At 35.8% G+C, this 25,469-nt stretch overlaps 1 long non-coding RNA gene and 1 pseudogene across 3 annotated transcripts; one reads left to right on the forward strand and one right to left on the reverse strand.

The window, feature by feature from the left end:
• The first annotated feature begins 1,539 nt into the window (after nucleotides 1-1,539).
• Nucleotides 1,540-9,657, forward strand: LOC147480053 (uncharacterized). 2 transcript variants are annotated; one of them, XR_015206695.1, is made up of 4 exons: nucleotides 1,540-1,765; nucleotides 4,310-4,412; nucleotides 4,779-4,862; nucleotides 9,554-9,657. It is a non-coding gene; the product is annotated as an uncharacterized LOC147480053 (long non-coding RNA). The 2 variants fall into 2 exon arrangements; XR_015206696.1 differs by having other exon boundaries at nucleotides 9,588-9,657.
• A 573-nt stretch (nucleotides 9,658-10,230) lies between these two features.
• LOC147480054 (leucine-rich repeat extensin-like protein 4 pseudogene) lies at nucleotides 10,231-13,495 on the reverse strand (annotated as a pseudogene). The gene has a single exon (XR_015206694.1). The product of XR_015206694.1 is annotated as a leucine-rich repeat extensin-like protein 4 pseudogene (transcript).
• Between the last annotated feature and the right edge of the window lie 11,974 nt (nucleotides 13,496-25,469).

Raw genomic sequence — 25,469 nt, forward strand, 5'->3', positions numbered from 1 at the left:
AAGTAATAAAATTCTATTATTTAATCAATGAGTTATGTTTTTTGGATTTTTGTATCTTGTTTATATTTAGCAAAAAAATATATACTTTTAAATGGAAATTAAGATTCAATTACAAAATAGCCGGTCCAAATTGAGGTTATTGGTTCGGAACAAATTGGATCTGGAATCAATAATAAGTTTCCGATTCAGTTTTGGTTCTCTAACTCAAATATCCATTCAGGTTTGGTCTGATTTTAGATCTGCCATTGTTAAAAAAACAATGTTCTAAAAGACGTTAGGTGGTAGTCGGGTGGTGGGTGAGCACCTAAGTCTTATAGGCACTAGACAAGGGGTTTATTATTATTATTATTAATAAATACAATACATTATAATATATAGTCATACACATACCATACTATAAAAAGTAAATAAATAAAATATTTACCATAATTCAAAAAATAAATATAAACAAAAGTACTTATTACAAAATGACGTAACAGTTGAAGAATGTGGCAAGTGATTTGCTTGAGTTGAATAGAATGACTAAAAAGGGACTTCATATACAAATACATTCTCTATCTTAGTAGCATGCATAGAATTTACACTGGACAAACTCATTTAAAACTTAAGTCTTCACAAGATTTTTATTTTGGACATTTAATTATTTTTTGAAAAAAAAAAAAAAAAAAAATAGAGCCTATTAGACCGCCTAGACCGATTGCTAAAAAGCGGAACGGTTCTCTAAAACATTGTTTCTATATTTATTAAATAATTTTGGAACTCTCTTGTTCATTTTTGTTCCTCTATATTAAAAACATAAAATTGGGTATAGGTACACAGACGCAAATTTCTTATGTTCAGAGGAAATAGCAAACTTTTTTTTTGTTTTTCCTCCATAGAAACTGAAATTTGACATCTGTCTCAAATTTGAGGTGACTTTTACAATTTTGACCTCTTTTATTAGTCCCAACTAAAGAAGCCAACTACCAACAAAAACTACTGAACTAAATCGGTTACCAAAAGAGTAGTGGGTTAATCAAAATAACTAAAATTCATCCAAAATCTACAAATTTCCAATTAAAAGTGAGATGAATTTCTAGAGAGACCAAAACAATATGGAAAACATCAACTTCAAAAGCGGAAAAATGTATGTTGATTCAACTAATTTCAATACAGCCTTTTAACAATTTAAAATGCATCTCCGATAATTTTGAATATCATGTTTAAGCTTTGTTTGATGTAATTCAAATTGTGAAATTGTGAAAGGACAAATGAGTTTTTATAAGACAATTGTATTATTTGATGCGATTACATCTTGGAGCAATACACACGCACCTTGCCTCGATGAGTGGCCTCGATTGACCGCACGACACCTACTTCTTGCACATTAGATTTTAAAGTATTATTTATTTGTGGAAGAAATTGACATTTACAAATGAAAGGGTAAAAAGGAGAAATAAGAAGTTTTAAAAACAGTTAATACACCCAAAAAGTGACACGTTGTTAAAATTGGAGTAGAATCAAAAGATAATATTGGTCTTTCTCTAGACAAAAAACACACTAAAGAAAGTGTCTAGAGCCCAATTTCTAGATATTAAAAACCCCGCTTAAACCCTTGTCTGTCTCCTTCACTCCCAAAACACTGGAGGCACCAAACTTGAAGCCGTCGTCCGACCGATCACATTTCTTAAACAAGATGATTCTGCCGTCAGTTATCGATTGGAGAAGATGATACTTGAGGCGCAAGAAAGAATATCCATTTTAATTACCGCTGATGCCCCTGGAGGTACTCCATTTCAACATTTAATTACAATTTTAATACAAGTAAGAATTATTGCATGCCTACTTGGTATCTGTCTGCTCATTTATATGCATATAAAGGATATAACAGTGGCGGAGCCAGGATTCTCGTAAAAAACACTTTTATGTTTACCCAACACAAAATACCACCCATTTTTTTCTTCAAGAGTAATGTACTCGAACACACCAGTTTTAATTACTATATCAACTCGACAAACATTTGGGCATTTTGTATTTTGTAAGTAGATAGTAAACCACTGTGACAGACTGACAGTGAATATTTGGGATTGTGAACAGTAAACCCACAACCACTAAGGATTAATTCAGAATCTTTTACAGGTAAAAACAAAGATAAAGAGGAACTGAGGCAGTTTCAACTCTTTGATGTGTCATGTTAGGGCGAGGCAACCAGATTGACTAAGGGTCTTTATGTATACAAAACTAGAAATACGTGTCATCATGCAAAGTTAGAACACTAGAGTTCAGGGTTAGCATTTGGGTATCCTCAACCCCCCTTGGCTCGCCCCCTAGATATAAATAATAGAGGTATAATTTGGTTACTTGAAATTGATTTGGCGGTAAACTTAGTATTGTGAGTGAATTCAAGATGTGACACACTCTGAGTATTCTATAGGTTGACTGTACACAATAATTGTAGTTACGTTAGTGCACAAATAAGGTTTTATAGGTACAAGAAGAGATCTTTGAGGATAATGCTTTTGTATATATTTTCCAATTACCACCCTACTGATAGGATTTTAAATTGTTTGTGTGTGCGTGCGTGTGTGTATTTGTGGATTCTGACCTTTAAGAAAATGTGATTCGTGAAAGAGACCCTTCTCTGATCCTCGTTTCATCATATTTAGCATTTTATGTATCTTCCTTATAGACGCATAATATATGTGGAATTTTTGTGATGCCAATTCAACGTTATTGAAATATCTATCCTCAACTCTGATGAATATATGTTAAACACAGTGTTGTTGCGTTCAAGATTAAAAATAGAACTCAAATGGCAACTTCTTGGAGCATGGCAATCGAAGTTGTTTCATTGGTGCGTCAGGGCTTAGTAGCAATTAGCATAGCACAGGATTGTTTCTAAAGGTTGATCGTCAGTGGCATCCAGACAAGTAATTGGCTCCATAGTCCATACATGTGGTACACCAGCAGAAGATAATTTCTCTTCGCTGCTCCACCCGAGTATAAACGTAGTTATTGTTAGTAATCTGGCAAAATACTTGTGAGAAGGGAAAGGAAGCCAATGAATAAGAGGTATTGCTATTCCTATTGCTCCTTTCATGGGTATTTTGACAGACTTGGGGACAGCCAGAAGGGAAACAATATTCTTTTTGCTGGAGCAAAGTAAGTGATCTAGCATAGTTGGAACACAATTAGGAAAAGCTAAGGGCAACCAACTGATGGTTATTTGAAGCAGAGTGTAAACAAATGATAGATTTCTCTCCTGATAGTTATCAAAATTATCCTTTGGAATTGGCTCTTGACTCTTGTTGGAATTTATAAAAATTGATTTGAATAAAATTTTAACATCTGGTTGTTTTGAATTGCTCTGCAAATTTGAAAACTTTTCCATGGAGAAATATGACTAGAACTGGGTATTAGATCAAAGGAATTTGTAGGAATTTATAGGAAAGGATGGATACTCAGGCAAAATGTTGCTCCGTTTCAAACTTGCAAAGCTTTATCAAAATTTTCTTATATTATGGTGGAAAAGTAGTGGAGGGAGCACCTATGAATTTGTGCCCCATCCCCTGTCGGCCTGTCTTAGTTAACGTCCTCAATGGAAAAGTTTCCAAGTTTGATCAATGTCATTCTTTTGTTTCTTCAAGATACTAAATTATAGAAGTATTACAGGTGTGGAACTGGGACTTTATTCAATTAAGAGCCAAATATCTGTGGAATAGTGTGGTATTAGTTTTTGAGCCATGAAGATGGGGATTTCTAGACGAGTGCGTGACAAAATGCATGATTTGTAGGTTTTATAAGCCTCATAGTTTTTCCTTTGGTTGATTTACCCAATCTTATGAATTTGGTTTTACTTTGTACAAACTGAGTAGACACTTTCTCCCATAAATACTTCTACATTTAACTTCATCTCTAAAGTGGCGACTTCATATCTTAATAATATAATACTTTAAGTTGTTTTTCGCAAATCACAGCCCATAATACTCATCTTTTTGCATTTGCAATTTAAGAAGATAAACTTCTTTCTACAGTTCTGTTTTACTGTTATTGTTTCGAATGTGGGCACTTACTGCATATAGTGCCATTGCTTTGCTTCACCTTAGTGCAATTTGAGTTCTATTTGCGTACTCTAATTAATTTTATTTTGTTCTATGTAATTTTGTCTTTTTTGTCGAACCTTTGTCCCTAACGTGTGATTCTCACTTTAGTTGGTTTTCGTATCAGTTGACTAGTACCATTTTTAGTTGTTTATGTACCAAAAATTTGAGATACTGGTTGGAATTCAAACTCTCTATTACTGGTGACACGTCAACATACTGAGATGCAGGTGTGGATGGAGTACCTAGACAGTGGTGGTTTGGGGGTGGGAGTGTGGGACTGATTTGACTCCTGCCTATATCTTTGAGGAGGACGTGAAGCACTTTCATACGGTATTTTATGTCATACATTCGTATTTGTCTTTAGATTTGAAATCTTAGTTTTGGTAATAACAAAATTCTACTCTCATTGTTCAAATAAATAGGTGGGTAATAGTTTTGTTAGTAGTTCCTTTAAATAGGTGGTTAATTTTAAGTTTATTTTCTTTTATCTTCTGAGGCACATGTTCTTACCCTTGTTTAACTTTTGCCTAAGTCAACTGAGTTTTAGTTATCCTCAAAAAAAGTAAAGAAAAATGTATTTGAATAGATGGGTTCGCTCTTCTCCATCTCTTCTAGGTCTTATTTTTGTTTCGCAACTGCTTTTGAATAATGTCCTGGTATTAATGTTTAATTGCTGTAATTAACTTTTTGTTGTAGGTCCAAAAGACTGTCTGTGACAATTATGACACTGAATTCTACCCAAGATTCAAAAAGTGGTGTGATGATTATTTTATCAATCAGGTACGCTTCAATTAAGTCTTCCAATCACTGTATGCTGCATGTTTGTAAAATACTGATGATTATGCTTGTCTAAATTAGGTTTTAAGAGTTTGATTGACGGCAGTATACAATTTCTTAATAAAGCCAAAATGCACATGTTCCAACTAGTGGTTCTTACTTCTTAGCGAGGAATGCATAATTCTTTTTCATCCTATTTAAACAGTCCTAACAATGAAAGAATTTTCACTATGTTTTTTAAAAGTTATATGAGAGCTACCAGGATTCTTAAAAAAATTAGAACTTGGATGCAGGTATGGTTACTTCAGTAGCTGGCCCAAGATTAATGAGGGTATTCAAATTGACATCTAAAAGAGAATCAATGATTGTTAAGATGTTAATATTCAATTTATAAAGCCTTTTTATCTCAAAAGCCCCAAGTCTTATTTCATGAATTCTTCATAACTCATCTGTGAAACCCCCAAAAATTAAATTACGGATATTGTTGCAAAAAATCAATTTTGCATGAATGCATAAGACCTCCCTCATTGCAAATTGAAAATAGCTTAATCAGTGCCTTTCGAGACATTAAGCTCATCTTCTTCAACAATGTTAATGCCTTAATGGTATGAACAAGGAAGAGATGCATTTGCAAGCCAATCTGGATTTTCTTGCTTGGTGTATGCTTGAAAGAGCTAAGGAAGAAGAAGATAATTTTTTCTTTGGGTTCATTAAAATTCAGTTTGTAACATTAACTAATTGTTCATCCATAAACATAGCCCAGTTCTGCAGTAAGCTAAATCCTCATTTGGTTGTTGTGTTGGTTTGGATCATATAATTGACTTGTCATAGAAAATCAAATTCAAAAGTGAGGCACTGCTCTTGAGCTAAATTATGGGTTTACAAGCAGCACCTATGTGGTTACTTTCAGTTTAAATTTGTGGGAATAATAATAATAAATTTGGTAATAATAATAATAACAATAATAATAAAAATAACAGTAATAATAATAATTATTATATTAGTAAAAAAATTCTCAAAAAATCTTGGTGTTCAACATTTAATACTAGTATGATATATGTTTATCATCTCCCTCACTGAAGGAGGAATATCTTATTACCAATTGTAAAGGTAGTTCGGTCCTTTAAAGAGATAAAAAATAGCTATAATATTGAGTTTACAGAAGGTAGGGTTGTTATAGTCACAACTCGCAATTCCTTAAGAATTTGGGTGAACATTAATATCAGCCATGGAAAAGCGCAGTTCCTCTTTTTTTGTTTATGTTTTTATTTTGGTAGCAAACACTCGGCAGTTATTGTAGTGGGACCATGTTTGAATTTACTATTTGTAGAATATTTTTCTCCCAAAGTCGATTGTATTCTACCTTAGGAATAAATTGGGTCAGCCATTGGTTTCTTAACTTTATTTTTTTCCCCCTTGAACGAAAAACTAGTCTTCATAATTTTGAAGGTTAGAAATCATAGGTAAACTAATGTCTGATAGCGTTTCGGTTGGAGTGTATTGTATGTGCTTAAAGCCCTTAGGCCAACCGAACCATAATACCAAGGGAGCAATTTATTTGTGCTGGGTTTTTTTATGTTTTAAGTGTTTAACCCAACAAATCTGTAGAATAGAAATACTTTAGACAAAAGTAACCAAATTTGAAGTGAATAGTCCTGTTCTAGGGCTGCTATATAGATAGGGTGTCACTAGTCAGTACTTCTGTATATGCTCCTGTCTTGCTTGCTCCCATGGGTGCTTTTGTTGAGAGATGTTTAGTCCCACATGAGATATGTTAAGCCTTACACTGAAATATACAAGTTCCTTGGTCCCTCCACTTATCACCAATTGGTTTTAAGTTGGATTCTCATATTTTTCAAGGAATCAGAGTGGGGTATTGTTGTTGGCCTGTTGGGCCTGCTTCCTCTCCACGTCCACTATTATCTTGGTGCACATGTTAGGCTCAAATTATGCCACACATGAGGGGGCGTGTTGAGAGATGTTTAGTCCTTCACGGGATATGTTAAGCCTTGTATTGAAATATATAAGTTCCTGGGATTCCCCACTTATCACCAATTGGTTTTAAGTTGGATGCTCATATTCTTCAGCTTTTACTCCCTAAACTAGGGAAGTCCACCTCTGCCTTTGGGTTCTCCAGCTCAAGGTGGGTCAGTGGAATTAATTGGCTGAATTGACTAAACCATACCTTTATGGATAAATCACTTAATATATATAACTAATTGATTTAACTTTAATTAAGCGTTAAATCATTGTGTTTACACTTACAAATGTAATATGACATTAAGAATTGTGCATTTTTATATATTAATTTAGGGACATTTGTATGTTGGCGTGCAACAAGAAAGCTTAGATATCAGATTACTTAGAAAGGAGCAATGAAGCAGTTGTGTGGAATTGAACACTTAGAAGAGGTCTCAATGATTGGGAAATGGAGCGGTTTGAAACTTTCTTAAAATGCATCTATGAAATGGTGAGTAGGTCGGGGAGATGGATGCTAGAAGTGGATTTGGGAAGCAATAGATGAGTTTACCGTGAAACCGTTCTACGAGGTTGTAGCCAAGGAATTTGCCTTGTTGAATCTTGAGGCTATGAAGAGAATCATAAACTTTCCACATAGAAGGATGTGGAGAACCTCTATCCCATTCCAAGTAGTTTTCTTTTGTTGGCTTGCTTCTTTGGGAAGGATCAAAATGATTAATAATCTTGACCGAAGGAGTATGAATCTACAAAATCTTTGCCAACTATGCAAAGGGATGGAGGAAAACATTGGTCACCTTCTAGTAAATTTCCCTTTAGCAATCAATGTTTGAAATCCATTCTTCTTCGCATTCAATAGTCCGTGAGATCCACCATTAAATGTTAAAGAACCCTTGGTCAAGGAGTTGATTGTGGGTCCATTATCAAGTAAAAGTAAATGACTAGTGGATCATATTCCAAGCGCTATTATGTGGTCGTATGGAAGGAAAGAAATTTGAGGATCTTCAAGCGTTAGGAGGAGAATGAACTTTACAAGATAGTGGAAGAGGTCAATGAAGTGTTGTTTGATTGGGCAAGCGCATCTTGAAGATTTCAAGGAGAGGGTTACTACGATTTTATATGTAATTTGGACTCTCTTTGATGGGGATGTTCAAAGGAACAGAATTCAGACTAGCATTCGATTTTGACAGCTTCTAGGAAACAATAATGATGTGGACATGAGTCAGGTCATGGTTCCATGGGTTGCATTAGACGCCCCTTTCTTTCCGTTGGTGTATTTGATTTAGTTATTTGCCATGTGACATGTTTTAATTGGTTTGCTTTGTTGTCAGTTAGTATAAATAAGAGCTTGTAATTAGGGCTCAGTAGTTAGTTAGTTAGTTGATGTTTATGAGATTCAATAAAAAGAGAGATTTTTAGGTTTTCCTTAATTTGTGTTGAATTCAATTGTGGATTTTGCTAAACTGTTGCTTCTGCCAATTTAAATATACATTAAATAATTCTTAGCCGACAAAGTAATCTGACCTACAAAATAGACTTAGTAACCGATTATCATTGGTGTACATCGAGGCATAACGCACCGAAAGTGTATTTCAATGCAATCCAACTGTATCCAAATAGAGGGTCACAGTAGTGGGTAAAAAACTGGGTAGAGTAGAAGTTTTCTCTAGAGAATTGGTCATAACTTCTGGCTCCCATCTTGGTTTTGCGAACAGTTTTATTGCTTTGGAAATTACATTTCCATATTTTCTATAGGTACATGCCTTGCATTAAGTTTCAGTTTGTGCAGCTTCAGTTTTGATTATGAACCTAGGGAGAAAACTCTGCATCAATTTTTAATGTTCCCTTTGTATTTCAGTTTGTGTTTAGTTTTAAATATCACTATGATTTGGAATTGTGAGGAATAATTTTGAATGAAGTTAGTATTTTTCTAAGGAGTTCTTATTGTTACAACTCTCATCCCTTTGGTGGAATTCCAAAAGGTGGCGAGTTCTTGGTTCTTTCTTGAGTTGGTGCCTTTCGTTTAATTGTTTTTTCATATCTCAACGCTGTCACTCTTGTACTTTGAGGTTGTATGGGAACAATGTATGATCTAGTAGCTTCTTGCTACCTACAATCACATATGTAATCTGTAATATGCATTCAAATTTCAATGAATGGAATTGAATTTTACTGATCAATACATATATATGAATGAAGCCTTAATTCATCATTTTAAGGGGTGAATAGAAGTGCTGTAAACAGAACCTACCCCTATATATTTGTAATATAGTATTCACTAATAAGTATATTTATGGACAAAACAAATATGTAAATATTGAAGAGGCGAGGAAATAAACGTGTGTTCGAAAGGACACGGGGTAGGGGTGTCTGGCCTAGAAGTATTTGTCAAGGATCGGGTGTTGGTGTAACTGTCCTGTCTTGTGGATACGATATGTTGGGCATATTAAAAGTATCTGGGTATCGTAGACTATAACAGATCAATATTTTTCAAGTTAGTTGCTCAACCAATTTGATGGGAAATAATGTAAATGGGTGAATCTTACAAAAGTTGTTTGTTCAGAAACGGTTGTTATTATCAACATATCTCATTTATGCATATGTTAGTAATTTTTGGCTTAAGCTTTGCTGTTGTTATTGTTATTACTATTGTTATTGTATTATTGTGATTATTATCTATAAATATTGTGTTTATCAATCATCAAATGTGGATGAAGCTACTATTATGTTGAAGACTGTTGCTGCCTGCAGCATCGATGTGAAAGGCGTGGGCTTGGGGAATATTTTTTTGATGACTTAAATGTATGATAAGGAGATGCTTGACAACTCCTTTTTCTTCTTATGGCCTGTTAGATGGAAGTTCTATCAGACTTAATCTAATTTAATCATCCACTTCTCCTCTACTGTGGATAGTTCGTCAAAAGACAAAGTTCTAATGTAAAATCTACTGTACATCATCTTGCAGAATGTGCAAGTTCTGTGCTACCTGCATATATATATCATAGAGAGAATGTGCAAGTTCACCTGCATATATACCCATCATAGAGAATGTGCATATATGATCGATGACTTATGACATGTTTTGCTTTTGCAGCAACAGCCGGTGGAGGGAAGCGAAGAATGGAAGTTGTTAGATGCATGCATCAACCCAAAAGAGTGGATTTGATATAATCCTAACTACGATATCATTTCTGTCATATTAATTATGTTAAACAGGCGAAGTGATATTTATTAGTTGTGACTGTTACAACTAAAATAGTTGTATCAATTAACATTCTACTAGCAAATTGTGAGTGTTGCAGATGTTTTTATATACCTCGAAAGCTGACCTATGTTAGTGAATGTGATGACATGCATGTCATTATGTGATATTTTCGAATGGATACATTTCATATTCATATATAGTAGTAAAAAATATATTGAACAGAACAACCAGAACAATAATTACACAAATTTATCAAAAAAGCAACAAATACAATTCTGTTATGTTTCCATAGTTGTTTCTTGCTACGTGTTGGTGCCCTTTTACAAAGGAGAAAGCCTTCTCTTGAATGAGACAGTAGAGCTTGTCTTGCATTGTCTTTGTTAAGAAGCCACACTACTAACAAAAGTTGGTGTGTTCGTATTTCTAGGATTGAAAAACTAAAAAAGGGAGAAGTGAAGGCGTTGAAGCAAAATTAGTTATAGCCAGGGAACATTGGTGGTGGTGGAGATACGTAATTGAATCCGATGTTTGGTGGAAGGATGAATTCTGGTGTTGGTGGTGGAGGTGACTGGACTGGTGGGGGTGGAGAGTAAATTGGTGTTGGTGCTGGAGGTGATTGGACTGGCGGGGGTGGAGAGTACACTGGTGTTGGGGGTGGAGGTGAGTGAACTGGAGGTGGTGGAGAGTTAACTGGAGTTGGTGGTGGAGGTGATTGGACTGGTGGGGGTGGAGAGTAAACTAGTGTTGGTGGTGGAGGTGATTGGACTGGCGGGGGTGGAGAGTACACTGGTGTTGGTGGTGGAGGTGAGTGAACTGGAGGTGGTGGAGAGTAAACTGGGGTTGGTGGTGGTGGTGAAAGAACTGGGGGTGGAGGAGAGTTAACTGGTGTTGGTGGTGGTGGTGATTGGACTTGGTGGTGGCGGAGAGTAAACTGGAGGTGGTGGTGGTGGCGATTGGACTGGAGGTGGTGGAGAGTAAACTGGCATTGGTGGTGGTGGTGAATGGACTGGAGGTGGAGGAGAGTTAATTGGTGTTGGTGGTGGGGGTGAATGGACGGGAGGTGGTGGGGAGTTAACTGGTGCTGGTGGTGGGGGTGATTTGACTAGTGGGGGAGGAGAGTTAACTGGAGTTGGTGGTGGCAGTGATTTGACTGGTGGGGGTGGAGAGTTAACTAGTGTTGGTAGTGGGGGAGAGGAAACTGGTGGTGGTGGTGGTGAATGTTGTTTTCCTACTGGGGATCTAGTGTTTGGGGATGGCACGTGTGGCTTATTTGTGGGTGGTTCTTCCTCTGGAGGGCTTGCTTCGGGTGCAGGGGTTGTTGGTGTAAGAACAATTGGGGATGGAGATGTTGGTTGCTCTGGTTTAGGAGTAAGAGGTGAAACTGGGGCTGGAGTTGGTTCATGAGGAGATGCAGGTGTAGATACTTGTGGTGTAGGGGTAGGAGGTGTTGGTGTTGGTGTCTTAGGAGATGGGGTGTAGGTTCTTGTGGTTTAGGGGTAGGAGGTGAAACTGGGGATGGAGTTGGTGTGGGTGCTTTAGGAGAGGAAGGTGTAGGTGCTTGTGGTTTAGGGGTAGGAGGTGAAACTGGGGATGGAGTTGGTGTGGGTGCTTTAGGAGAGGAAGGTGTGGGTGCTTGTGGTTTTGGGGTAGGAGGTGAAACTGGGGATGGAGTTGGTGTGGGTGCTTTAGGAGAGGAAGGTGTGGGTGCTTGTGGTTTTGGGGTAGGAGGTGAAACTGGGGATGGAGTTGGTGTGGGTCCTTTAGGAGAGGAAGGTGTAGGTGCTTCTGGTTTTGGGGTAGGATGTGAAACTGGGGATGGAGTTGGTGTGGGTCCTTTAAGAGAGGAAGGTGTAGGTGCTTCTGGTTTTGGGGTAGGATGTGAAACTGGGGATGGAGTTGGAGTTGGAGTTGGTGTTTTAGGAGACGGTGGTGTAGGTGCTTGTGGCTTAGGCATAGGAGGTGAAACTGGGGATGGGGATGGTGTTTGGGCTTTAGGAGATGGAGGTGTAACTGGTTGTGGTTTAGGAGTTGAAGGAGTCTTAACCGGAGGGGAAGGAGATGGTTGTGGTTTTGGTGTTTTAGGTGTGGGAGTTGGTGTTGGTGTATTCACTTTTGGAGGATGTGTAGATGGAGATGAAGCTCCACATTTAGACTTACCACAATCAACAGGTTTACTCACCACAGGTGCACATTTCATGGCTGTCTTCTGTCTTGGTCTATCAGGTAGACAGTTATCCTTGTCATCAAAAAGGACATGCTTTTTAGTTGATGGAACACACTCTGGTGCTTCTCCCTTGAAGTAGTTGTAAGAGAAGGTAAAATTAGACAACCTAGGCAACTCACAGATCTTCTTTGTAACAAAACCTGTTAACATATTGTGAGATACATCCAATTCCTCAACTGTTGTCAAACTCAACAAACTGTTAGGCAAGATCCCTGTCATTGAATTTGATCCAAGATCCAATACTGTAACATTCTTGAGCAATCCAATTTCCGGAGGTAAACAACCAGAGAAAGCATTGTTCAAAAATATGATTTCATTCAAGTCTGTCATCTTACCAATGCTGCTTGGAATACACCCACTGAATTTGTTATTTGCGAAGGTTATAAGCGATCTTGGCCGAATTCCCAAATTCTCTGGTATGGTGCCTGTGAAGCGATTGTCGTTCAAGAACAAAGCATCAAGCTTCTTATTAAAAAGCGCGGGAGGCAAAGAACCTTCAAAATCATTGTATCTAAGATCCAAATACGTGAGTTCGGGAATATCAAGGACAACGTCTGGGAATGGGCCAACGAAACGATTGTTGCTCACATCCAGCTCGTATAAAAGCCGTAACTTTGAGAAACTTTTCGGAATGATCCCACAGAACCGATTTGAGTTTATGTGAAATAGAGCTAGATCTCCCAAGAGACCAAGTTCCGCGGGGAGGTGTCCAGCGATGTCAGCATGATTAATATCGAGACCAGCAACAACATTCAAGCTCTCGTCGTCGAGGGCTGGTGCACAAAAAACGCCAGTGTAGGCACAAACATTTTCACCAACCCAATTACCAGTAGTGTTAAAAGGGTCAGAAAAGATCGAATTCTTTAATGCTTGAAGGGAAATGTAGGCTTTTCGCAACCTTGAATTAGGAAATGTGAAAGGGACATAAACTGTATACTCGTAGTAATCTGGTAAGTTCCCGTCTCTATCACGGAAAGTTAAAAGTTGACGACGGGCAATGTTAGAAACCTCAACACCAGAGAGGGCAAAGGAAAAAGACACCAAAGAAGAACTGAAGAGAAGAAAGAAAACAAGGCAGCAGCCTGAGGCCTGCATTTTCGAAAGGTGTAGCAATGATGCACCACCTTGGATTGGCCCAAGGCTGCTAATGAAAGGGGTCTAAAATGGGAAGAAGGTATAGGATTATTATAGGTTGAAAGAGAAAAGACAATGGGTTGAACGTTTTGAGCGGTGTTTATGCATCCAAATGCTGCTAGCTATTTTTGGCAATGTTGTTAGTTTTGTTGAGGAATGATTGTTTTGGACAAGTTTTGCTCCCGATTCTTCAGGTGTTTTTGACCCTCTAATTTTATAACCAATTGTGGTTCTCTACTAGATTTAGGGGTGGACTCTAATTTTAGTAATTTTTTACAGGTTTAATTAAGCTAGAACAAGATCCTTAGAAATAGGAATTGTGCTCTAACTTACCACATTATTATCCTACCTACATTAATATCGGTTATTCCAGGATGCTCCTAGTGAGCCATGTCAGCAATTTTTTAAAAAAAGTCCCTACTTAAAAAATAATTACTATGTTGTTTACCAAATTAGCTTCAATATTAGTGTGTTTAGCAATTTATAAAAAAAAACTTTTAGTCTTTGCGCATGTTTAAAAAATAAAAAACCAAATACACATGTTTAGAAAATAAAAAACCAAATACACGCACGTATTTGAATAGTACGTTAAGGGTAATTAAGTAATTAAAAAAAAAGAAAAGAAAAAAGAAACGTAAACCAGCTTTTTGGCCTCTCTCAAAAACTCTGTTTTTCTCAAAACCCACCTTGATAATAATTAAATATATATATATATATAGCAAAAGTAAGGATGCAGAAGGGTATAATGAAGCTATTCAAGTATGTAACTACGCGCTCGCAGTTGAAAACCCCAGTGATCTAGGGAAGACCCTGAAGAAAGAATTTGTTCTGCAAAAGATCAATTTGTATGTCTTATTAATGAATGCAAGAAGAAGAAGGTAAGCCTTTGGTGGGAATCTTTGAATACTGATGAGATCTTTGAATTTTTCCTCAATGTGCGTCCTCTTGATCTTAGGTCTCATTTCAGTTCTTTAGACTATAATTTGGCAAATGAGGTTATATTTGAACCATTCTTATTTTCTGATGAATATAAGAAATGGGAATTCTGGGAGTGCTAGGGGATATTTCTTCTCACTGAGTTATCCGAAATCTCAAGTTTGTGATTCTGAGCGTGCTACGAGTCTAGAATGTATTCAGAATATATTACAAGAGCTTCTGTTCAATAAAGCGCTTATGGCGTGAGCAAATTACACGGTCTTCTTGGTGTTTCACCTAAGGAAGTGCTTGGTAGAATCTTACAGCTTGACGACTCTGCATTGTTTTGTTCGGATTGAATTTCTCTACCTATTTCAAATTTTATTTGATATATCAAGAACAACCTGGTAAATTATAAGAGTGAAGGGAAAAGGTACACTATTTCTCTCCTGGGGTAGTCTATGTTGTCATGATTTTTCTTTTTCTATATTTTCCTTTCTTTTTTCGCTTAAATGAATGTCAAGTTTCTAAAGAGCCTGCTAAACATGAAGTTTCCAAGAACTTGCTAGACAAGTTGTGTGCTGGTTGCTATTGTCTTACAAGTATCTAGATGAGAAGTGATTTTGTTAGGTTGTGTGGTGTACCTACTAAAGCGCACATGGGGAGTTACAACCCATGCTACTTTACAAGAGCAAGAAACACAGATATTTGTTGAAGGACAAAATTATATAGTTCATAGTGGAACGTAGGACAATTCCCTGTTTGGATTCTCCCTGAGCTGGTTTCTTATTATGGTGCATATGTGCAATAGAACCGAGAGCGTGGACAGTTCATTCCCATTTTAAGTTTTATGAATTCAACTATTGTTAGGTTTTTGGTTGATGCTAATTGATTCTTTAGTTTTTGAATTCGCCAAAAGGATAGGATTCACGTACTAATTGGTCTTTATTTTTCACTGTAGGGATGACGAAGTAGATTACTGCCCGCCAATAATATCTCAACCTACTTTCTTTGTCAAGGTCTACATGGAAAGAAATCAAATTGGCAGGAAAGTTCTCCTAGGAGCTCCCCAACTCAAAGGAATCTGCAAATTTTTGCTGGAGATAAGTGATCGTTATAATGAGATTGCTTTCAGCGGAAAAGAAACCTGAGTGAAACTTTCAATACTAGCAGCTTGGGGTTTGATTTCTATGTAAGGATAGGTGACAGTATCCCTGAGGAAAGTGCAGATATTGACCATATAGTTTGGGGACTACCTAGAGGTGATATTGACCGTATAGTTTGGAGACTACCTAGAGGCGATGCTTTTTGGACTTGGGTTTTTTCATGTTTCGAGTGAAGAAAAGCTGAAAGAATGGACAAGTTTGGCAGAACAAAGAAAACATCATTGTAAATGCAAGGTTTGTGAATTTCAGACCATACTTCGGAAGCGGAAAGCTGAACTGGTTGAATTTAAGAAAGAGAAAGATATTTCTAAAGACATACAATCAGTAGACACTTCACAGCAGGATGAAGATTCAGGAGGGCTGAAGTTCCTAACAGACACTTGCATAGAAGCAAATAACCAGGAAAAGAATGATAATAATGATTTAGAGGTGGGTTCCTTCTGTAATGCTATATGTAAGACGAAACTTATGAATTTAGTTTGTGCCATTTTAATTCTACTTTCAACCCTCTCAATTTTTCTCTGTCATTAAAACACAAATAAATTATTATGTACAAAGGCGAGAAATTAATGAGTTTGAAAAGAAGCTTGTTGATCGTTTGTCTTCTATTATTGACGTTGTTAATGATCGTAAACTCCCTCCTGAAGATTTCAAGGTCTCCTCCATTTCAGGTAATGTAACTTTGTTAGCTATTGACGTTTCTTAATTTGGGGTTTCTGAAGAAACTGAGTTCTATAATTGAATCCAAATAATTTCAGCCAAGTTTTTAGATATTTAGCTAAGTCGGTTTAGCATTTTGTCCGAATTTTGAATTAGGGATTCATTTCATATTATTTCAGCCATTTATTTGATGTTCTTATTTATTTTTCACATACCTTTTTTTATTTTTCTTCTCCCCTTTCTTTTTTGTTAGTAACTTTACTATGAAATATATTTTTTGTATAGAGCTTGATCCAGCAGAGCAATGAATCTTATGCAATGGTTCTTTTGGTTGATATCCCCTACCACCAAGTTTTTTATTCTCTTCTTAAGTTGTACACCATGTGTCGCCAATGATAGTAATTAATGATGGACTTAGCGTGTGATGTTGTCATGTTGTATCGTAGGTTGAATGTCTAGAGACCAACCATCGACCATGCGTGATGTATTTGCTTGGCAATTGGCGTAGATAGGCATTAGGCAGGATACTGGATTCAAATATTCAAACACAAAATCCTTTGACCTACTAAATTGAACGAGTTTGTTAAAAGTGAGGAGAATACATGAACTATTTTTGTGGACGACAGTGCATGCTGATAAAAGAGCTCAACGAATACGGGAATCCACACTTCGAAGTTCTAACAACTTTCTTTTTGGTGGTGATGTTCTCACTTACCAATCAAAATTCGGCCTACTTAATTTGCTTGATATATACTGACATTCAGACTTAACTATATATCTCAATTCAGTCGATTGTAATATCAAATGTTACGAGTTTAGCTCTATACAAGCATAAAAGGATGACCTAGATATTAATTAAAACAATTGGCACTTGACACATTTAATTGTAAAGGGGGTGTATTGAATTTCCTAAGAAATCATTTTATGGATTTTTAACATTTCTTGGATCCATTAAACTGATTTGTGTACGTATTATAATTATGATTAAAAAGAAGATTTTGGTAATTTGTTCATTCTGCGGTAAACAAGATTTAATCACTTCTTATTTAGTTATGTGTGCACGAAACACCAATTATATAATGGACGTCTCTTTTTCAATATGTTTTTTTTTTTTTTTTGAATTGACTTTTTTGAGACACCTTATCTTATTGTTGTTTGAACTCAAATAAACAGATGTAGTACTTGATTTCTCAAGGTGCATGTGGTGGTTGCTTGCCATAGGCAAACATAGAAATTGAAATCAATTTTTTCCCCCTAATAGTAGGTGGGATTAGGTTATTTAATTTTTGTAGATGGCTACAGTAAAACCCTAAATCACGGTGATGTTTATATTTGTCGAATGCAATGACTTGACTTTTCTTCCAACAAAAGATGTCATTCTTAACTTTGTTACATTGCTTGCATGTTTTTTATAATCATTTGGTGGCGTTTTTTTTTTTTTTTTTTTTTTATTATTTATGATTATTATGAGAAGGACAAAAACTGGGCTACTTCTGGTTTCTTTATAATCACTAACATAAGATCAAGGGTACTTTAAATATTTGCTTAAGTAATCAGTGTAACACCATCACTAACTTTTCCATGTATATTTTCATGGAAGACACAACATACTTTAAAATTCATCAGGCAAGGGTTGGAGATCGAATTGTGGCAGATATCCAGGTATGTCTATAGCTAAACTCAAATTTGATAAGTGAATATCTTACAAACTTCTAAATTATTTCATAGATGAATAGATGTATTATATTGATTGTTGTATACCCTGCTTTTCAAATTGCTTTGGCTATTTCACTGTTAGCAGTTGCATTTAAGACTTCCAAGTGCTTATTGTTACATGATCATATTCTTTTCACTAAACCAAACTCTCTAACTTGCGTATCTAACATTGCACACATCTTTGGTTGGGTTCAAATAATTCTCTTCACATCAGGATTCCATTTTCAGCATGTAGCCAAGTGTTGTGGATTAGTGGAATTTTATTTTCATTGTAACCATGAGTATTGTATCTTACTCATATCAAAATTTATAAATATTTTGTTAGCTTTTATTCAATGAGTTATAGTGTTGATGCCTTCCACAGACGTAAGCTCCAACTACTAAATAGGTTTTCTTAAAGTAATTCACAACTTACCAACACGACCACAATTCAAGTTAATTAGACATACATTCAATACACACATTTTTCTCTTCAGAGTCTCTCCATTCATTTTTTTTTTTTTTTTTTTTTTTTTTTTTTTTTATGCAATCAATTATTTTCCATTGTATGCAGAAATTTATGTAGATTGCTTCACTGTCTTAAGTTTTGTATTTATTATATGTTCTAGGGATATAGATCATCTTATCAATGGTAAACTTAACTGGTAGAACCACATTATGATGTTTACTAAATTATGTATTTTTGCTATTGATACTATTCCAATAAGTTTAAATAAATGTCATGAAAATGTATTAGGTTATCGCTACAAAATATTTGTAAATGGTATATGTTAAATATGGTGTTCAAGTCATTCACATAATGTTTACCATTGGGTAATTGTTAAGCCTAAGGAGTAGCTTTGTCAAACAGTGGACGTACCTGACTGCCCTGCCGAAGTATTGAATTTCCCCACCACATGATACGGTAAAAACTATCACTGATGGTTGTTGCTACATCTAATTATATTGTGTAGGTATCAGTATTGGGATGAGAGATCGATGCATTGGAAAGTGCAGGACGTAGGTAAAACTTTCTCAATCTTACTAATTCCATGGCAGAGATATGAGCTATACGCTTGAGGTGGCACATGTTACTAGTAAGGAGAATTGGTTATGGAAACTTATTAAGAGAGTGTAAATTGTTAATGGGTGGTTTTGAGGAAGTTGATATTTGTTATAGGGGTCAACAAGCAAGCAAGCAAGGCAGCTCATTTGCTAGCGTTTGTTCGCTGTGGTTGACAAGCAAGTATGGTTGTTCTCTCAACTATGTTTCAGTGCAAGTTTTGTAATTTTGATTTTGTGAAATATTAGATGTCTTGCTTAATTTTGTAATTCCATTGTGTCAGATTTTATCTTGGTAGGTTTATAACATGATCCAACATAATAAAATAGAAAATGTTACCACCTGTTCATCATACAAAAATGGGCTTATGCATTAAGCACATAAAAAGTGACCCTCTTCTAATGAAAAGATGCATTTAGCCCCACTTTCTATCTGAAATTCTGAATAACTCGAAGTGTCAAACAACTGACGGTAAATTGTTACCACGTGTTCATTATACAAATGCGCTTTTGCAATAAGTACATCAACCAAAATACGTTAGTTTGAAAATTAACAGGCCAGACATAATAAGTTTTAAAATAGCATGCCTGACCTGTGGTCGGGCTGCATGGCTAATTATCTAACAATACCCGAATCGAGTTTGCTGCTACAAGAAAAGTGAATATACTTGGTTTTCGGGTCTGTTTCAAATAAGCACCGTTGTTTCCACTTTCCAACACTTTGTTAATACTCCTAAACACCCCCGAGCTTCGCGAATTTACATTTCGAAAATTTGGTGAATTTTTTGCATCAATTGGTATAACTTTATGTTTTGAAATTTCTTGAAATTGTTCATATATGAAGCAGTTAATAGCTAATGTACTTTGAATAATTGGTGTTGTTTTCTTATTGCAGTTAATAATGCAGACAGAAGACAAGGTTACATACATATTGGACGGTTGGTGAAAGATGCCGCAACCAAACTTAAACAAGCTAGTGAAACAGATCAGTATACCGAAGTTAGTGTAAGTACAGATCAATTACCTCTGACGTGATTGATTCTTTTGATGTTAACTGCCGATTAGGTTTCCATGGATTTCAAAAGTTTGCTTTCTTCGTAACTGAGTGGTTCTTAGTTATGATTTTTTTTCCCTATCTAATTGCAGGTAAACAAAAAGATTGACGATGCTAAGCTTGCAAAAGATTTCCAAGCAGTTTTAAAAGAGTTTCATAAGGCTTAAAGTCTTGCAGCTGAGCGGGAAACATCATTTTCTGTGTCCCAAGTACTTCCCCCTTCCATGTATTTTTTCTCAAATGTCCAACACAGATTCAAGTATAACCATCATGTGATGTAATTCTTATAAATGTTTTGTGTGGCATACTTGAGTGCAACTGCAAACACATTGTTCTTGTCTCTTGGTTCTAATAGCAAAACAAAGAATTTTAAACCGCTAATAACTAAAGATTGGTGTGGGCTTGGGACACATGGTTAATAGTTTAGCGGCGTGGCCTTGGGATGTGAAGGTTTATAGTTTAACGGTAAGGATTTTGCCTCATTTTTACTTTGAACGGCTGAAGTTGCACTAGCATTCAAAACTTACTTCCCAAACTCCTAATAGCTGTTTAATCAAGTTGTTATTTTATTTCAGTACTCGGTAGCCGCCCATCATACACAAGTCGTGGGTTCAAACCTGGGCCTCTGTTTTTTAACTTTTTTTTTATCAGTCACAATAGTCTATTTCAAAAAAGGCAGCTCGATAACCAAGGATGAGTTTCCAAGATCTAGAAGCGGGTCGGGCAATTGGGTCAAGAAGAAGATACACAAACGGTACCCAAGATCCGACCCAAGCCGTCGCGTCGGGTGTGTTTCAAATAAACACCGTTGTTTCCACTTTCCAACGCCTCGTTAATACTCTTGGTACTCCTAAAGACACCAAATCTTTTTAAACACGGGGGCACTACTAGAATCATTATTATTACTTTTTTTTTTTATCAACACTTCCTACACTTTCTGAAATTAAGTTGTAATATTTTTCTACAAGTTTATTCAGTGGGGCAGATTTATCTAGACTACAACTTATGCTATTTAAATTGAGAATAGCCCCAAAAGTTGTTGAATTTTGTAGGAATACCTTACAAATGCAAGCATATATATATATACACGAGGCACACATATATAGTCTATGGTGTTTAGTTGTTCTTATGAAATGCACATAGTAAGTTAGACACTTAGACCATCTAAGCACATGAGTTATTAATACACTGTCAAACTAGTTACATATGGTTGTTCACTACTTGGCTACTATTTTTTTATTGGTTGTTCGGATATATTGGATTTTTTTTTTCTTTGGTACAACTTGTAATCCTATATATTATGAGCTTGGTTTCTTAGCTTAATATGTTTTTTTCCCCCACCAAGTGATCTGACTTTTGAGGTCGATAATCGATATATACAAAACGATCTGACTTTGAGACCGATTAAAGATACAAAGTGTTATGACCTTGCTAAACTTATAAATCTATGTATATGGAGCTTAATTTTTCCATAGTAGATAGATCATTTAGTGGACTCCTGTATTTCCTTCCTTTTATTTTGTCTTTTGCTTTTCTTTGTTTCTAAATCTTTGTTATATATACTTTAACTATTTGCCTATTTTCTTTTGGAATATTGTGGAGTTTGTAATAGTTTAGAATCTTTGTGACCTAAGTAGATGGACTGATGTTGTTGAAGGTAGATGATGTCAATTATTTTAACATGTTTTTAATCTTCCTGTTAGGGCTTTATCTTGAGGTTGAGACTCAAGAGCATCATTGTGCCTGTAACGGTTTGTAGTAGCCATGTCTCTGATTGTCTTATAATTGAATTTGAAAATCTTTTATTTGTTATTACTTTTCTTTTCTTTTAATTGGATTCTGTCATCCTCGATTGATTTAAAATTGGATGGTCAACATCTAGATCAATATCTGATTTGCTTGTCATTTCATTCATGGAAGTTTAGTTGGCTAAATAAATTTACTGGACACATGTGGCGTTTTCTACCATATGAGGGTGATTCAATTTCCAAGATATGAGGACATTATTTACTCCTGACTGCAACCCATTTCTCTCCTCTTTCCCTCTTTCTCACAACACATGATAACAATAGATTTGAAGTCTTAACTAACGAAATCATTTGTGGTACCTCTTGAAGTCCTCTTAAACTCATAGCAATTTGCAAAAGAAATCACCTTAAGAAGATAACTAAAGGAATCATATCGTTTATCTGGTTGGTATATATTTTTCTTTTATTTTAACTTTTGCGCATTTGGCTGCTTGGAATTTTTGGTTCTATGTCTTTTGTAAGTGTTAGCATTTAGGATTGCAAAGGTATGCTAAACTTATATAGGACATTGCAAGCACGTAAACTATGTTAACAACAAAAATCATATAACAAAAGAGGAAAAGAGAAAAAATACTTGTCACCCTTTTGCTTTTTCATATGATCTACAGTGCTGAAATTAGTCATGCTAAACTCGCGGCACACCTGGACACAAAATTTAATATAAATTGGAATGTAAAAAAAATGGTTTAGGCTAACTCCAATGGTTTGGTGCACCAAAACACCAAACCACAATAGCACAGTAGATACAGTTAGTGGGATAGCGAAATCAAATCCAATGGTTTATTTTTCCAGCCGCCAGTGACAATGGCGTCCAACACAAAATATTAAATATTAATGCGCCATCACCCGATGGCGGGCAAGAAATAAAAAAAAAAAAAAACTTTTTTTATGCGCCATCACCCGATTGGCGTAGTTATTTATCTTCCAATATTACCCTTTAAAAAAAAACCCCAGAACACAAAAAAAAAAAAAAAAAAAAACCAAGTTTTTGTACGCCATCACCAGTGGCGTGTAGTTATTTATTTCCCAAAAAAAAAAACCCCCAGAACACAAAAAAGAAAAAAAAATCACTCTCTCTCACTAAAAAAAAAATCGCTCTCACTCTCACCGTTCAACACTACCGCGGGCACTCTCACTCTCACCGTTCAACACTTCCCACAAAAATGGCTTGAAAAAGAGGGAGGCAAAAAAACTGCAGCAGGTAATTCTACAAGCTTGTTTATAGTACTCTTGTGCTTGAAATCCCTTTGTTTTTTTGATTTATAGTGGTTTTAATTCTCCAAGTTAAAAAACAATTTCACTCTTCAGAAACGTCAAGTTACCAATTCAAGCATAAGGTTTCACAAATAACTTTTCAAAATAAACTTGGAATTTGGTAGCCTCGACTAACTGAAAGACCAGGGCATCACCCTCAACCAACTCATGAGCAATAGCAAACCCCCTCCACCCACCGCTTAATCCAATCTTTCTGAGACCATAATCAAAACTGGACCATGGGCGTTTTTGCTATAGTCTGGAACTTGGATAAAAGATAAACGGGTTTGGGTTCGCGGTTCAATTGTTTTTCTGCCCAGTAAAATTTAAAAGAATGGGTTCGCGGTTCAATCTTTTCAAGTAACATGGTTAATTGTAAGGACTTTCTTCAATGCAGTTGAAACATAGCCAAAGTATTTGCATTGAATTGATTCTTGAGACTTGCAGGAGTCCTGGCCTCTCAAAACTCTTTGCGTCTCTCTCTTGCTTGCAGAACCTCCTAATGAGAGAAATGGTAAGTACTCATTTCTGTATCTCTGTTGATGGTGTTTGGTTTCACACTGTAAAGGGTAGGGTATAATATCATATGTATACCTGTTTTACTACTGGGATGATTCGAGCTAGTCACATTGTACTTAACCATTCATAATCAAGTGTTGGCAAAAAATGATTCTATGTGATGTGTTATAGTGGTGAAACTTTGTTATTCTTTGCAGTATAAATCTCAATTTTATACCCTATGTTATGAAAATGCAGTAAATTTTTTATGCAATATAATTCCAAATGCACGCTAGTCACAATGTACTATTGACAGTGGATTCTGGGGAATGTTTTTTATTGCAAGACTTTATTAGTTTGTGATATTTTTATTGTTAGTTAATAGTATTGGCTTTTTATGAAGGTATTCAAGATTACAATCTTATAGGAATCTAAGTGCTATAGTATGTACAATCAGTCATCTTTATGTGATAGCCGAAATGTTCAATCTCTAAGAGCTTCAATTGTTATTTATCAATATTTCACTTTGATGTTGTTCTCTCAATTCAGCTTTTATAATTTCACTTTTTTATCGTACACAATTATGCTTTTATAATTTGGTTAGATTTTCGTTAATTTATAATGATGTGTTATAAAACCATGGCAGGTTTCAATTGATGTGCTACAAGTTTTTGTGGGACAATTTAGTCACTAATAACTTCCCGCAAGCCCGGTTCTTCAAGCGGTTTGACTTGGATTCTCAATACATATTAGCGAAGTTGCTCCTTCATTCGAAGCCAAGGTTAGAAACACATTGTCTAAGTCTCAAAGAATAACGATTGTGTGTTGATATATATGTAGAATACTATAGTGTGGTCTAGTTTTGTGTCATACCATCGAGAGAAAGAAAATGTGACACTTAATTTTATTTGTCGTAATGCCATATCATCTAGTTTTGTGTCATATTATAACTTGCACTTAATTTTATTTGTCGTAATGCAAGACCAATTTATTTAGTTTCATATTATAAATTATGTTTAATTTTAGTGTTAATTTATTTCTCACCGTTACAATGTCAGGCATTTTACACAAATTAGAGGTAAGGGTACAAAGTCAAAAAGTCGGGGACACCAAATGCCCCAAATCCGGAAGATGTATGTGTAGGGACTTCTTATTCGAGTTTAATCCTAGTTCTTATCAACGTGTTGTTGTAGAGGAAAGTACACACATATCCTTTACTACTCTTTCGTGGAAGGTGGTGGAGCGAAGGAAAAAGTCGGTAAGAAAGGGACTTTGGCCCCCTGTTATGGAATGGTTGAGCCAAGTGAACTTTGGAGAATTTCAATTGATGCTTCAGAATGTTGGTTTTGACGTCTTTGCTCAAATTGATATTGAAAAGTCCGATAGACACTTAGTTGAAGCAATTGTAGAGAGATGGTGGGACTCTACCCACACATTTCATTTTCCATGTGGTGAGATAGGCTTTACTCCCCTTGATTTCTCAATGCTTACGGGGTTGCGTGTTGGAGAAGGAAAGATTGTAGCTTTTGATTCAAAATATGAGTTATTTGATGAGGCTGTCAAATATTTACCTTTTTTAACGGAGGATGATATTTATAGTGACAGCATCAAACTGAGTCATTTAGAGATGTATACAGCTTATGCAATGCAAGATGATATTAATGAAAGAGAAATAGGGTTTCGTGCTTTCATGTTGTATGTTATTGGAAATGTATTGTTAGCAAATTCCCATAGCAAGGTTCGTTTGGGATATCTAGCTAGTCTCATTCAGATAGATGAGATCGGTAGTTATGACTGGGGAGGAGCTGCATATACGCATTTGATTATGTCTTTGGACTTGGTATGTCGTTTTGGCATTGGCAATGGTAGTAAAGTTGTGGTTGGGATGTGGCAAGTCATTGAGGTAGTTAAAGTTATTTATTTTTTAAATGGATTTGTTTTTGTTCAGTACTTGTATT

The sequence above is a fragment of the Coptis chinensis genome, chromosome 8 (genome assembly GCF_015680905.1).
Source record: "Coptis chinensis isolate HL-2020 chromosome 8, ASM1568090v1, whole genome shotgun sequence".
NCBI lineage: Eukaryota > Viridiplantae > Streptophyta > Magnoliopsida > Ranunculales > Ranunculaceae > Coptis > Coptis chinensis.